The sequence below is a fragment of the Lissotriton vulgaris genome, chromosome 7, assembly GCF_964263255.1.
Source record: "Lissotriton vulgaris chromosome 7, aLisVul1.2, whole genome shotgun sequence".
In the NCBI taxonomy this organism is placed as follows: domain Eukaryota; kingdom Metazoa; phylum Chordata; class Amphibia; order Caudata; family Salamandridae; genus Lissotriton; species Lissotriton vulgaris.
In genome coordinates, this window is record NC_141695.1 from 1004211525 (window position 1) to 1004228150 (window position 16626).

Sequence of the window (16626 nt, forward strand, 5' to 3'; positions counted from 1 at the left end):
TGATGGTGATGTCCCCATGTGCTTCCTTCGAGTGGCAAAATCCTTCGTCTAAGGCAGGTGGGCTTTTTTAAAATTTGGTTGAAGACCATATGTTGGAGGCAGTATCACGGCACAAGCCGCCGACCGTCTCAGAAGAAAGTATGCATGGGAGGACATTATTTGCATAGGAGAGCCCTCTTCTCAGTCCCATTCTTAAGCTGCAGTGGCCATGAAGTGTTACTAGTGGGCAGCAGTATGAACAAAAGAGCACACTGAGGCTTTTCTTCTTCTTGCTGACATGATTCTTGGTCATTTTTGTCTTGCAGGGCCTAAGGAGTGAAGGACTACGATGACTGAGGGGATGAGGAATGGCTGGCCTGTATTTGTGGTGAAGGGGGAACATTTGGAAGTTAAACAGCAAGATGAAACCGTCAAAGCATATATGTTTGCTGAGTGATTGAGTCTGTGTGTCACTTGTCTCTTTGTAGGGACATGTGAGAAAGGAACAGCAGCACCATAGACTTCAGGTGGGAGAGCAAGCAAGGATGAATATTTCCCTCAAATCCAAATACTTACAGCACCTCAAAGATGACAAGTGCGATATGATGTTCTGCAATTGCAAGGATTTGCCATGTGTGGTGCATAAATATGCATGGTTAGTGAGGTTTTCCCCAGAATGTGAGTATCGTTAGGCTGGCAAATGTCAGGCACTCCTTTGGGGGTATGAGGCCAAGAAAAAAATTGGGAAGTTTGCTACAGTCATCTGTAGGATCGAAAGACACTGGGGAATCGTTACAGAGGGAGCCAGGCTGCACAAAACGTGGTAACAGTTGGACAGAAATCTTTAGCCGGACTTTTGACTACCCCCAATGTGGGACCAGGACCGCAGTACCTCTCTGTCTCTGAAACATATTTTGACCTCTGGGCACCACCATCTCAATGCCCCTCAAATGTTCCCTCCTGGAACCCCAGCTTTGGTAGTGCATCAACCAGGTTTCAATCATTTGAGTGACCACAAACACCCTTGCTATGTGCCTTCCATTTACATTCAGTCAGTAACCCAGCTGCTTCGTTCGCTATTGAATCTCAAGTGACAGTTGGATGCACATTGCAGGGGTATACAGGCATTTACCGTACTGTACAGCCCCTCTCAGTACAGTCAGACTACACTTCTTAAAATCATAAATACATGTTTTGTCCAACAGTAAGGCCGGGCCTTTCCTCTGTAGTTCATAGCCAACGTAAGGAGGAAAAAATAAGCTGAAGAGCATGCCAAAATTCTCTACAGACACTGCCAATCCTCACACTGCCTATTTGCATGCCGAGGTTATTCACTATGACCCACCAAACCAATTGGCAACAGTAGCCTCTCTCTGCCTCATTCGTATGCTCCGATGCCACCTTTATTTAGCAAATGTTAGTGCTCTAGGATTTCATAGCACGATTCGCTATAGCCTCTTTTTTCAACAGAAATGTCCTAAAGGTACCTATACCAATCTGCTGGGTGGGGAGGAGGGGGGCTGCTGCTGCTGGCAGTAAAATTTTGGGGCACCCCACCTGCAAAAATACATTCACATGCTCCTTGTTGTACCTTTCAATACCATAACTGCAGCAGAATCGTATGGTGACCCCTGTTGGTAACAGAAACTGTCAAACAGCTTTTTGCCACCCCCCCTCCCCCGTTGCCCCTAACCATTTGGGGTACACCCCATGAGGGAGGATCAGAGCAATAAAAAATAATGGTAGCCCCCCCAAAAAGTACCTGGAAGGCATGCCATTCTGTGCACCTCATCGCTCTTCACGTTGCGCCTAAGCACCTTTTAATACTGCTCCCCGACTGCCCCTCCAAACAGAAATCAGAAAGTATAGGGGGGTGCATTAAAAAAGTTTTTGCAGTTCCCCACCATAAGTCAGGATCCTCCTCCATCTATGACCCCTTCCTAGGCCCTCAGACCCCACCCATTCTGCCCAGGCTCCTCCTATTTGACCACACCCAATCTGACTAGGCTCCTCCTTAACCCCTCCTCTCTGACTCCACCCATTCTGCCCAGGCTCCTCCTATTGGACCCCACCCAATCTGATTAGGCTCCTCCTATACCCCCTCTGCCCAGGCTCCTCCTATACCCCTCCTCTCTGAGCCCACCCCCTCTGCCCAGGCTCCTCCTATACCCCTCCTCTGCTGTCTGACCCCACCCATTCTGCCCAGGCTCCTCCTATTTGACCCCACCCAATCTGACTAGGCTCCTCCTAAGCCCCTCCTCTGCTGTCTGACCCCACCCATTCTGCCCAGGCTCCTCCTATTTGACCCCACCCAATCTGACTAGGCTCCTCCTAAGCCCCTCCTCTCTGACCCCACCCATTCTGCCCAGGCTCCTCCTAAGCCCCTCCTCTGCTGTCTGACCCCACCCATTCTGCCCAGGCTCCTCCTATACCCCTCCTCTCTGACCCCACCCCCTCTGCCCAGGCTCCTCCTATTTGACCCCACCCAATCTGACTAGGCTCCTCCTACACCCCCCTCTGCCAGGCTCCTCCTATACCCCCTCCTCTCTGACTCCACCCATTCTACCTAGGCTCCTCCCATACCCCTCTGACCCCACCCATTCTGCCCAGGCTCCTCCTACACCCCCCTCTGCCCAGGCTCCTCCTATACCCCCCTCTGCCAGGCTCCTCCTATACCCCCTCCTCTCTGACCCCACCCATTCTGCCCAGGCTCCTCCTATTTGACCACACCCAATCTGACTAGGCTCCTCCTATACCCATTCTGCCCAGGCTCCTCCTATACCCCTCCCTCTCTGACTCCACCCATTCTGCCCAGGCTCCTCCTAAGCCCCTCCTCTCTGACCTCACCCATTCTGCCCATATACCCCCTCCTCCTGCCCAGGCTCCTCCTAAGCCCCTCCTCTGCTGTCTGACCCCACCCATTCTGCCCAGGCTCCGCCTAAGCCCCTCCTCTCTGACCCCACCCATTCTGCCCAGGCTCCTCCAAAGCCCCTCCTCTGCTGTCTGCCCCCACCCCCTCTGGCCAGGCTCCTCCTATACCCCCTCTGCCCAGGCTCCTCCTATACCCCCTCCTCTCTGACTCCACCCATTCTGCCCAGGCTCCTCCTAAGCCCCTCCTCTCTGACCTCACCCATTCTGCCCATATACCCCCTCCTCCTGCCCAGGCTCCTCCAAAGCCCCTCCTCTGCTGTCTGACCCCACCCATTCTGCCCAGGCTCCTCCTATACCCCCTCCTCTCTGACTCCACCCATTCTACCCAGGCTCCTCCCATACCCCTCTGACCCCACCCAGGCTCCTCCTATTTGACCCCACCCAATCTGACTAGGCTCCTCCTACACCCCCCTCTGCCAGGCTCCTCCTATACCCCTCCTCTGCTGTCTGACCCCACCCATTCTGCCCAGGCTCCTCCTTTTTGACCCCACCCAATCTGACTAGGCTCCTCCTAAGCCCCTCCTCTGCTGTCTGACCCCACCCATTCTGCCCAGGCTCCTCCTATACCCCTCCTATACCCCACCTCTCTGACCCCACCCAATCTGACTAAGCCCCTCCTCTGCCTGACCCCACCCATTCTGCCCAGGCTCCTCCTATACCCCTTCCTCTCTGACTCCACCCATTCTACCCAGGCTCCTCCCATACCCCTCTGACCCCACCCAGGCTTCTCCTATTTGACCCCACCCAATCTGCCTAGGCTCCTCCTACACCCCCCTCTGCCAGGCTCCTCCTATACCCCCTCCTCTCTGACTCCACCCATTCTACCCAGGCCCCTCCCATTCTGCCCAGGCTCCTCCTATTTGACCCCACCCAATCTGACTAGGCTCCTCCTACACCCCCCCTCTGCCAGGCTCCTCCTATACCCCTCCTCTCTGACCCCACCCAATCTGCCCAGGCTCCTCCCATACCCCTCTGACCACACCCATTCTGCCCAGGCTCCTCCTATACCCCTCTTATTTGACCCCAATCTGACTAGGCTCCTCCTAAACCAATCCTCTGCTGTCTGACTCCACCCATTCTGCCCAGGCTCCTCCTCAGCCCCTCCTCTCTGACCTCACCCAATCTGACTAGGCTCCTCCTATACCCCCTCCTCTCTGACCCCACCCAATCTGACTAGGCTCCTCCTTAACCCCTCCTCTGCTCTCTGACCCCACCCATTCTGACTAAGCTCCTCCTAAACCCATCCTCTGCTGTCTGACCCCACCCATTCTGCCCAGGCTCCTCCTAAGCCCCTCTGCCCAGGCTCCTCCTATACCCCTCCTCTCTGACCTCACCCAATCTGACTAGGCTCCTCCTATACCCATTCTGCCCAGGCTCCTCCTATACCCCCTCCTCTCTGACTCCACCCATTCTGCCCAGGCTCCTCCTATACCCCTCCTCTCTGACTCCACCCATTCTGCCCAGGCTCCTCCTATACCCCCTCCTCTCTGACCCCACCCCCTCTGCCCAGGCTCCTCCTATACCCCTCCTCTGCTGTCTGACCCCACCCATTCTGCCCAGGCTCCTCCTATACCCCCTCCTCTCTGACCCCACCCATTCTGCCCAGGCTCCTCCTAAGCCCCTCCTCTGCTGTCTGACCCCACCCATTCTGCCCAGGCTCCTCCTATTTGACCCCACCCAATCTGACTAGGTTCCTCCTAAGCCCCTCCTCTGCTGTCTGGCCCCACCCATTCTGCCCAGGCTCCTCCTATACCCCCTCCTATTTGACCCCACCCAATCTGACTAGGCTCCTCCTATACCCCCCTCTGCCCAGGCTCCTCCTATTTGACCCCACCCAATCTGACAAGGCTCCTCCTAAGCCCCTCCTCTGCTGTCTGACCCCACCCATTCTGCCCAGGCGCCTCCTATTTGACCCCACCCAATCTGACTAGGTTCCTCCTAAGCCCCTCCTCTGCTGTCTGGCCCCACCCATTCTGCCCAGGCTCCTCCTATACCCCCTCCTATTTGACCCCACCCAATCTGACTAGGCTCCTCCTATACCCCATTCTGCCCAGGCTCCTCCTATTTGACCCCACCCAATCTGACTAGGCTCCTCCTACACCCCCCCTCTGCCAGGCTCCTCCTATACCCCTCCTCTCTGACCCCACCCAATCTGCCCAGGCTCCTCCCATACCCCTCTGACCCCACCCATTCTGCCCAGGCTCCTCCTATACCCCTCTTATTTGACCCCAATCTGACTAGGCTCCTCCTAAACCAATCCTCTGCTGTCTGACTCCACCCATTCTGCCCAGGCTCCTCCTCAGCCCCTCCTCTCTGACCTCACCCAATCTGACTAGGCTCCTCCTATACCCCCTCCTCTCTGACCCCACCCAATCTGACTAGGCTCCTCCTTAACCCCTCCTCTGCTCTCTGACCCCACCCATTCTGACTAAGCTCCTCCTAAACCCATCCTCTGCTGTCTGACCCCACCCATTCTGCCCAGGCTCCTCCTAAGCCCCTCTGCCCAGGCTCCTCCTATACCCCTCCTCTCTGACCTCACCCAATCTGACTAGGCTCCTCCTATACCCATTCTGCCCAGGCTCCTCCTATACCCCCTCCTCTCTGACTCCACCCATTCTGCCCAGGCTCCTCCTATACCCCTCCTCTCTGACTCCACCCATTCTGCCCAGGCTCCTCCTATACCCCCTCCTCTCTGACCCCACCCCCTCTGCCCAGGCTCCTCCTATACCCCTCCTCTGCTGTCTGACCCCACCCATTCTGCCCAGGCTCCTCCTATACCCCCTCCTCTCTGACCCCACCCATTCTGCCCAGGCTCCTCCTAAGCCCCTCCTCTGCTGTCTGACCCCACCCATTCTGCCCAGGCTCCTCCTATTTGACCCCACCCAATCTGACTAGGTTCCTCCTAAGCCCCTCCTCTGCTGTCTGGCCCCACCCATTCTGCCCAGGCTCCTCCTATACCCCCTCCTATTTGACCCCACCCAATCTGACTAGGCTCCTCCTATACCCCCCTCTGCCCAGGCTCCTCCTATTTGACCCCACCCAATCTGACAAGGCTCCTCCTAAGCCCCTCCTCTGCTGTCTGACCCCACCCATTCTGCCCAGGCTCCTCCTATTTGACCCCACCCAATCTGACTAGGTTCCTCCTAAGCCCCTCCTCTGCTGTCTGGCCCCACCCATTCTGCCCAGGCTCCTCCTATACCCCCTCCTATTTGACCCCACCCAATCTGACTAGGCTCCTCCTATACCCCATTCTGCCCAGGCTCCTCCTATTTGACCCCACCCAATCTGACTAGGCTCCTCCTACACCCCCCCTCTGCCAGGCTCCTCCTATACCCCTCCTCTCTGACCCCACCCAATCTGCCCAGGCTCCTCCCATACCCCTCTGACCCCACCCATTCTGCCCAGGCTCCTCCTATACCCCTCTTATTTGACCCCAATCTGACTAGGCTCCTCCTAAACCAATCCTCTGCTGTCTGACTCCACCCATTCTGCCCAGGCTCCTCCTCAGCCCCTCCTCTCTGACCTCACCCAATCTGACTAGGCTCCTCCTATACCCCCTCCTCTCTGACCCCACCCAATCTGACTAGGCTCCTCCTTAACCCCTCCTCTGCTCTCTGACCCCACCCATTCTGACTAAGCTCCTCCTAAACCCATCCTCTGCTGTCTGACCCCACCCATTCTGCCCAGGCTCCTCCTAAGCCCCTCTGCCCAGGCTCCTCCTATACCCCTCCTCTCTGACCTCACCCAATCTGACTAGGCTCCTCCTATACCCATTCTGCCCAGGCTCCTCCTATACCCCCTCCTCTCTGACTCCACCCATTCTGCCCAGGCTCCTCCTATACCCCTCCTCTCTGACTCCACCCATTCTGCCCAGGCTCCTCCTATACCCCCTCCTCTCTGACCCCACCCCCTCTGCCCAGGCTCCTCCTATACCCCTCCTCTGCTGTCTGACCCCACCCATTCTGCCCAGGCTCCTCCTATACCCCCTCCTCTCTGACCCCACCCATTCTGCCCAGGCTCCTCCTATACCCCCTCCTCTCTGACCCCACCCATTCTGCCCAGGCTCCTCCTATTTGACCCCACCCAATCTGACTAGGTTCCTCCTAAGCCCCTCCTCTGCTGTCTGGCCCCACCCATTCTGCCCAGGCTCCTCCTATTTGACCCCACCCAATCTGACTAGGCTCCTCCTATACCCCCCTCTGCCCAGGCTCCTCCTATTTGACCCCACCCAATCTGACAAGGCTCCTCCTAAGCCCCTTCTCTGCTGTCTGACCCCACCCATTCTCCCCAGGCTCCTCCTATACCCCACCTCTCTGACCCCACCCAATCTGACTAGGCTCCTCCTAAGCCCCTCCTCTGCTGTCTGACCCCACCCATTCTGCCCAGGCTCCTCCTATACCCCCTCCTCTCTGACTCCACCCATTCTGCCCAGGCTCCTCCTATTGGACCCCACCCAATCTGATTAGGCTCCTCCTATACCCCCTCTGCCCAGGCTCCTCCTATACCCCTCCTCTCTGAGCCCACCCCCTCTGCCCAGGCTCCTCCTATACCCCCTCCTCTCTGACTCCACCCATTCTGCCCAGGCTCCTCCTATTTGACCCCACCCAATCTGACTAGGCTCCTCCTAAGCCCCTCCCCTCTGACCCCACCCATTCTGCCCAGGCTCCTCCTATACCCCTCCTCTCTGACCCCACCCCCTCTGCCCAGGCTCCTCCTATTTGACCCCACCCAATCTGACTAGGCTCCTCCTACACCCCCCTCTGCCAGGCTCCTCCTATACCCCCTCCTCTCTGACTCCACCCATTCTACCTAGGCTCCTCCCATACCCCTCTGACCCCACCCATTCTGCCCAGGCTCCTCCTATTTGACCCCACCCAATCTGACTAGGCTCCTCCTACACCCCCCTCTGCCCAGGCTCCTCCTATACCCCCTCCTCTCTGACTCCACCCATTCTGCCCAGGCTCCTCCTAAGCCCCTCCTCTCTGACCTCACCCATTCTGCCCATATACCCCCTCCTCCTGCCCAGGCTCCTCCTAAGCCCCTCCTCTGCTGTCTGACCCCACCCATTCTGCCCAGGCTCCGCCTAAGCCCCTCCTCTCTGACCCCACCCATTCTGCCCAGGCTCCTCCAAAGCCCCTCCTCTGCTGTCTGACCCCACCCCCTCTGGCCAGGCTCCTCCTATACCCCCTCTGCCCAGGCTCCTCCTATACCCCTCCTCTCTGACCCCACCCCCTCTGCCCAGGCTCCTCTTAAGCCCCTCCTCTGCTGTCTGACCCCACCCATTCTGCCCAGGCTCCTCCTATACCCCCTCCTCTCTGACTCCACCCATTCTACCCAGGCTCCTCCCATACCCCTCTGACCCCACCCAGGCTCCTCCTATTTGACCCCACCCAATCTGACTAGGCTCCTCCTACACCCCCCTCTGCCAGGCTCCTCCTATACCCCTCCTCTGCTGTCTGACCCCACCCATTCTGCCCAGGCTCCTCCTTTTTGACCCCACCCAATCTGACTAGGCTCCTCCTAAGCCCCTCCTCTGCTGTCTGACCCCACTAATTCTGCCCAGGCTCCTCCTATACCCCTCCTATACCCCTCCTATACCCCACCTCTCTGACCCCACCCAATCTGACTAAGCCCCTCCTCTGCCTGACCCCACCCATTCTGCCCAGGCTCCTCCTATACCCCTTCCTCTCTGACTCCACCCATTCTACCCAGGCCCCTCCCATTCTACCCAGGCTCCTCCCATACCCCTCTGACCCCACCCATTCTGCCCAGGCTTCTCCTATTTGACCCCACCCAATCTGACTAGGCTCCTCCTACACCCCCCTCTGCCAGGCTCCTCCTATACCCCCTCCTCTCTGACTCCACCCATTCTACCCAGGCCCCTCCCATTCTGCCCAGGCTCCTCCTATTTGACCCCACCCAATCTGACTAGGCTCCTCCTACACCCCCCCTCTGCCAGGCTCCTCCTATACCCCTCCTCTCTGACCCCACCCAATCTGACTAGGCTCCTCCTAAGCCCCTAGGCCCCTCCTAAGCCCCTCCTCTGCTGTCTGACCCCACTCATTCTGCCCAGGCTCCTCCTAAGCCCCTCCTTTCTGACCCCACCCATTCTGCCCAGGCTCCTCCTCTCTGACCCCACCCATTCTGCCCAGGCTCCTCCTATACCCCACCTCTCTGACCCCACCCAATCTGACTAGGCTCCTCCTACACCCCCCTCTGCCCAGGCTCCTCCTATACCCCCCTCTTCCAGGCTCCTCCTATACCCCCTCCTCTCTGACCCCACCCATTCTGCCCAGGCTCCTCCTATACCCCCTCCTCTCTGACTCCACCCATTCTGCCCAGGCTCCTCCTAAGCCCCTCCTCTCTGACCCCACCCATTCTGCCCATATACCCCCTCCTCCTGCCCAGGCTCCTCCTATACCCCTCCTCTCTGACCCCACCCCCTCTGTCCAGGCTCCTCCTAAGCCCCTCCTCTGCTGTCTGACCCCACCCATTCTGCCCAGCCTCCTCCTCTCTGACCCCACCCATTCTGCCCAGGCTCCTCCTAAGCCCCTCCTCTGCTGTCTGACCCCACCCATTCTGCCCAGGCTCCTCCTATACCACCTCCTCTCTGACTCCACCCATTCTACCCAGGCTCCTCCCATACCCCTCTGACCCCACCCATTCTGCCCAGGCTCCTCCTATTTGACCACACCCAATCTGACTAGGCTCCTCCTATACCCATTCTGCCCAGGCTCCTCCTATACCCCCTCCTCTCTGACTCCACTCATTCTGCCCAGGCTCCTCCTAAGCCCCTCTTCTCTGACCCCACCCATTCTGCCCATATACCCCCTCCTCCTGCCCAGGCTCCTCCTATACCCCTCCTCTCTGACCCCACCCCCTCTGCCCAGGCTCCTCCTAAGCCCCTCCTCTGCTGTCTGACCCCACCCATTCTGCCCAGGCTCCTCCTATACCCCACCTCTCTGACCCCACCCAATCTGACTAGGCTCCTCCTAAGCCCCTCCTCTGCTGTCTGACCCCACCCATTCTGCCCAGGCTCCTCCTATACCCCCTCCTCTCTGACCCCACCCATTCTGCCCAGGCTCCTCCTATTTGACCACACCCAATCTGACTAGGCTCCTCCTATACCCATTCTGCCCAGGCTCCTCCTATACCCCCTCCTAAGCCCCTCCTCTCTGACCCCACCCATTCTGCCCATATACCCCCTCCTCCTGCCCAGGCTCCTCCTATACCCCTCCTCTCTGACCCCACCCCCTCTGCCCAGGCTCCTCCTAAGCCCCTCCTCTGCTGTCTGACCCCACCCATTCTGCCCAGGCTCCTCCTATACCCCACCTCTCTGACCCCACCCAATCTGACTAGGCTCATCCTAAGCCCCTCCTCTGCTGTCTGACCCCACCCATTCTGCCCAGGCTCCTCCTACACCCCCCTCTGCCAGGCTCCTCCTATACCCCTCCTCTGCTGTCTGACCCCACCCATTCTGCCCAGGCTCCTCCCATACCCCTCTGACCCCACCCATTCTGCCCAGCCTCCTCCTCTCTGACCCCACCCATTCTGCCCAGGCTCCTCCTAAGCCCCTCCTCTGCTGTCTGACCCCACCCATTCTGCCCAGGCTCCTCCCATACCCCTATGACCCCACCCATTCTGCCCAGGCTCCTCCTATACCCCACCTCTGTGACCCCACCCAATCTGACTAGGCTCCTCCTAAGCCCCTCCTCTGCTGTCTGACCCCACCCATTCTGCCCAGGCTCCTCCTAAGCCCCTCTGCCCAGGCTCCTCCTATACCCCCTCCTCTCTGACTCCACCCATTCTGCCCAGGCTCCTCCTATACCCCTCCTCTCTGACCCCACCCAATCTGACTAAGCTCCTCCTAAGCCCCTCCTCTGCTGTCTGACCCCACCCATTCTGCCCAGGCTCCTCCTATACCCCCTCCTCTCTGACCCCACCCATTCTGCCCAGGCTCCTCCTAAGCCCCTCCTCTGCTGTCTGACCCCACCCATTCTGCCCAGGCTCCTCCTATTTGACCCCACCCAATCTGACTAGGTTCCTCCTAAGCCCCTCCTCTGCTGTCTGGCCCCACCCATTCTGCCCAGGCTCCTCCTATACCCCCTCCTATTTGACCCCACCCAATCTGACTAGGCTCCTCCTATACCCCCCTCTGCCCAGGCTCCTCCTATTTGACCCCACCCAATCTGACAAGGCTCCTCCTAAGCCCCTCCTCTGCTGTCTGACCCCACCCATTCTGCCCAGGCTCCTCCTATTTGACCCCACCCAATCTGACTAGGTTCCTCCTAAGCCCCTCCTCTGCTGTCTGGCCCCACCCATTCTGCCCAGGCTCCTCCTATACCCCCTCCTATTTGACCCCACCCAATCTGACTAGGCTCCTCCTATACCCCATTCTGCCCAGGCTCCTCCTATTTGACCCCACCCAATCTGACTAGGCTCCTCCTACACCCCCCCTCTGCCAGGCTCCTCCTATACCCCTCCTCTCTGACCCCACCCAATCTGCCCAGGCTCCTCCCATACCCCTCTGACCCCACCCATTCTGCCCAGGCTCCTCCTATACCCCTCTTATTTGACCCCAATCTGACTAGGCTCCTCCTAAACCAATCCTCTGCTGTCTGACTCCACCCATTCTGCCCAGGCTCCTCCTCAGCCCCTCCTCTCTGACCTCACCCAATCTGACTAGGCTCCTCCTATACCCCCTCCTCTCTGACCCCACCCAATCTGACTAGGCTCCTCCTTAACCCCTCCTCTGCTCTCTGACCCCACCCATTCTGACTAAGCTCCTCCTAAACCCATCCTCTGCTGTCTGACCCCACCCATTCTGCCCAGGCTCCTCCTAAGCCCCTCTGCCCAGGCTCCTCCTATACCCCTCCTCTCTGACCTCACCCAATCTGACTAGGCTCCTCCTATACCCATTCTGCCCAGGCTCCTCCTATACCCCCTCCTCTCTGACTCCACCCATTCTGCCCAGGCTCCTCCTATACCCCTCCTCTCTGACTCCACCCATTCTGCCCAGGCTCCTCCTATACCCCCTCCTCTCTGACCCCACCCCCTCTGCCCAGGCTCCTCCTATACCCCTCCTCTGCTGTCTGACCCCACCCATTCTGCCCAGGCTCCTCCTATACCCCCTCCTCTCTGACCCCACCCATTCTGCCCAGGCTCCTCCTAAGCCCCTCCTCTGCTGTCTGACCCCACCCATTCTGCCCAGGCTCCTCCTATTTGACCCCACCCAATCTGACTAGGTTCCTCCTAAGCCCCTCCTCTGCTGTCTGGCCCCACCCATTCTGCCCAGGCTCCTCCTATACCCCCTCCTATTTGACCCCACCCAATCTGACTAGGCTCCTCCTATACCCCCCTCTGCCCAGGCTCCTCCTATTTGACCCCACCCAATCTGACAAGGCTCCTCCTAAGCCCCTCCTCTGCTGTCTGACCCCACCCATTCTGCCCAGGCTCCTCCTATTTGACCCCACCCAATCTGACTAGGTTCCTCCTAAGCCCCTCCTCTGCTGTCTGGCCCCACCCATTCTGCCCAGGCTCCTCCTATACCCCCTCCTATTTGACCCCACCCAATCTGACTAGGCTCCTCCTATACCCCATTCTGCCCAGGCTCCTCCTATTTGACCCCACCCAATCTGACTAGGCTCCTCCTACACCCCCCCTCTGCCAGGCTCCTCCTATACCCCTCCTCTCTGACCCCACCCAATCTGCCCAGGCTCCTCCCATACCCCTCTGACCCCACCCATTCTGCCCAGGCTCCTCCTATACCCCTCTTATTTGACCCCAATCTGACTAGGCTCCTCCTAAACCAATCCTCTGCTGTCTGACTCCACCCATTCTGCCCAGGCTCCTCCTCAGCCCCTCCTCTCTGACCTCACCCAATCTGACTAGGCTCCTCCTATACCCCCTCCTCTCTGACCCCACCCAATCTGACTAGGCTCCTCCTTAACCCCTCCTCTGCTCTCTGACCCCACCCATTCTGACTAAGCTCCTCCTAAACCCATCCTCTGCTGTCTGACCCCACCCATTCTGCCCAGGCTCCTCCTAAGCCCCTCTGCCCAGGCTCCTCCTATACCCCTCCTCTCTGACCTCACCCAATCTGACTAGGCTCCTCCTATACCCATTCTGCCCAGGCTCCTCCTATACCCCCTCCTCTCTGACTCCACCCATTCTGCCCAGGCTCCTCCTATACCCCTCCTCTCTGACTCCACCCATTCTGCCCAGGCTCCTCCTATACCCCCTCCTCTCTGACCCCACCCCCTCTACCCAGGCTCCTCCTATACCCCTCCTCTGCTGTCTGACCCCACCCATTCTGCCCAGGCTCCTCCTATACCCCCTCCTCTCTGACCCCACCCATTCTGCCCAGGCTCCTCCTATACCCCCTCCTCTCTGACCCCACCCATTCTGCCCAGGCTCCTCCTATTTGACCCCACCCAATCTGACTAGGTTCCTCCTAAGCCCCTCCTCTGCTGTCTGGCCCCACCCATTCTGCCCAGGCTCCTCCTATTTGACCCCACCCAATCTGACTAGGCTCCTCCTATACCCCCCTCTGCCCAGGCTCCTCCTATTTGACCCCACCCAATCTGACAAGGCTCCTCCTAAGCCCCTTCTCTGCTGTCTGACCCCACCCATTCTCCCCAGGCTCCTCCTATACCCCACCTCTCTGACCCCACCCAATCTGACTAGGCTCCTCCTAAGCCCCTCCTCTGCTGTCTGACCCCACCCATTCTGCCCAGGCTCCTCCTATACCCCCTCCTCTCTGACTCCACCCATTCTGCCCAGGCTCCTCCTATTGGACCCCACCCAATCTGATTAGGCTCCTCCTATACCCCCTCTGCCCAGGCTCCTCCTATACCCCTCCTCTCTGAGCCCACCCCCTCTGCCCAGGCTCCTCCTATACCCCCTCCTCTCTGACTCCACCCATTCTGCCCAGGCTCCTCCTATTTGACCCCACCCAATCTGACTAGGCTCCTCCTAAGCCCCTCCCCTCTGACCCCACCCATTCTGCCCAGGCTCCTCCTATACCCCTCCTCTCTGACCCCACCCCCTCTGCCCAGGCTCCTCCTATTTGACCCCACCCAATCTGACTAGGCTCCTCCTACACCCCCCTCTGCCAGGCTCCTCCTATACCCCCTCCTCTCTGACTCCACCCATTCTACCTAGGCTCCTCCCATACCCCTCTGACCCCACCCATTCTGCCCAGGCTCCTCCTATTTGACCCCACCCAATCTGACTAGGCTCCTCCTACACCCCCCTCTGCCCAGGCTCCTCCTATACCCCCTCCTCTCTGACTCCACCCATTCTGCCCAGGCTCCTCCTAAGCCCCTCCTCTCTGACCTCACCCATTCTGCCCATATACCCCCTCCTCCTGCCCAGGCTCCTCCTAAGCCCCTCCTCTGCTGTCTGACCCCACCCATTCTGCCCAGGCTCCGCCTAAGCCCCTCCTCTCTGACCCCACCCATTCTGCCCAGGCTCCTCCAAAGCCCCTCCTCTGCTGTCTGACCCCACCCCCTCTGGCCAGGCTCCTCCTATACCCCCTCTGCCCAGGCTCCTCCTATACCCCTCCTCTCTGACCCCACCCCCTCTGCCCAGGCTCCTCTTAAGCCCCTCCTCTGCTGTCTGACCCCACCCATTCTGCCCAGGCTCCTCCTATACCCCCTCCTCTCTGACTCCACCCATTCTACCCAGGCTCCTCCCATACCCCTCTGACCCCACCCAGGCTCCTCCTATTTGACCCCACCCAATCTGACTAGGCTCCTCCTACACCCCCCTCTGCCAGGCTCCTCCTATACCCCTCCTCTGCTGTCTGACCCCACCCATTCTGCCCAGGCTCCTCCTTTTTGACCCCACCCAATCTGACTAGGCTCCTCCTAAGCCCCTCCTCTGCTGTCTGACCCCACTAATTCTGCCCAGGCTCCTCCTATACCCCTCCTATACCCCTCCTATACCCCACCTCTCTGACCCCACCCAATCTGACTAAGCCCCTCCTCTGCCTGACCCCACCCATTCTGCCCAGGCTCCTCCTATACCCCTTCCTCTCTGACTCCACCCATTCTACCCAGGCCCCTCCCATTCTACCCAGGCTCCTCCCATACCCCTCTGACCCCACCCATTCTGCCCAGGCTTCTCCTATTTGACCCCACCCAATCTGACTAGGCTCCTCCTACACCCCCCTCTGCCAGGCTCCTCCTATACCCCCTCCTCTCTGACTCCACCCATTCTACCCAGGCCCCTCCCATTCTGCCCAGGCTCCTCCTATTTGACCCCACCCAATCTGACTAGGCTCCTCCTACACCCCCCCTCTGCCAGGCTCCTCCTATACCCCTCCTCTCTGACCCCACCCAATCTGACTAGGCTCCTCCTAAGCCCCTAGGCCCCTCCTAAGCCCCTCCTCTGCTGTCTGACCCCACTCATTCTGCCCAGGCTCCTCCTAAGCCCCTCCTTTCTGACCCCACCCATTCTGCCCAGGCTCCTCCTCTCTGACCCCACCCATTCTGCCCAGGCTCCTCCTATACCCCACCTCTCTGACCCCACCCAATCTGACTAGGCTCCTCCTACACCCCCCTCTGCCCAGGCTCCTCCTATACCCCCCTCTTCCAGGCTCCTCCTATACCCCCTCCTCTCTGACCCCACCCATTCTGCCCAGGCTCCTCCTATACCCCCTCCTCTCTGACTCCACCCATTCTGCCCAGGCTCCTCCTAAGCCCCTCCTCTCTGACCCCTCCCATTCTGCCCATATACCCCCTCCTCCTGCCCAGGCTCCTCCTATACCCCTCCTCTCTGACCCCACCCCCTCTGTCCAGGCTCCTCCTAAGCCCCTCCTCTGCTGTCTGACCCCACCCATTCTGCCCAGCCTCCTCCTCTCTGACCCCACCCATTCTGCCCAGGCTCCTCCTAAGCCCCTCCTCTGCTGTCTGACCCCACCCATTCTGCCCAGGCTCCTCCTATACCACCTCCTCTCTGACTCCACCCATTCTACCCAGGCTCCTCCCATACCCCTCTGACCCCACCCATTCTGCCCAGGCTCCTCCTATTTGACCACACCCAATCTGACTAGGCTCCTCCTATACCCATTCTGCCCAGGCTCCTCCTATACCCCCTCCTCTCTGACTCCACCCATTCTGCCCAGGCTCCTCCTAAGCCCCTCTTCTCTGACCCCACCCATTCTGCCCATATACCCCCTCCTCCTGCCCAGGCTCCTCCTATACCCCTCCTCTCTGACCCCACCCCCTCTGCCCAGGCTCCTCCTAAGCCCCTCCTCTGCTGTCTGACCCCACCCATTCTGCCCAGGCTCCTCCTATACCCCACCTCTCTGACCCCACCCAATCTGACTAGGCTCCTCCTAAGCCCCTCCTCTGCTGTCTGACCCCACCCATTCTGCCCAGGCTCCTCCTATACCCCCTCCTCTCTGACCCCACCCATTCTGCCCAGGCTCCTCCTATTTGACCACACCCAATCTGACTAGGCTCCTCCTATACCCATTCTGCCCAGGCTCCTCCTATACCCCCTCCTAAGCCCCTCCTCTCTGACCCCACCCATTCTGCCCATATACCCCCTCCTCCTGCCCAGGCTCCTCCTATACCCCTCCTCTCTGACCCCACCCCCTCTGCCCAGGCTCCTCCTAAGCCCCTCCTCTGCTGTCTGACCCCACCCATTCTGCCCAGGCTCCTCCTATACCCCACCTCTCTGACCCCACCCAATCTGACTAGGCTCCTC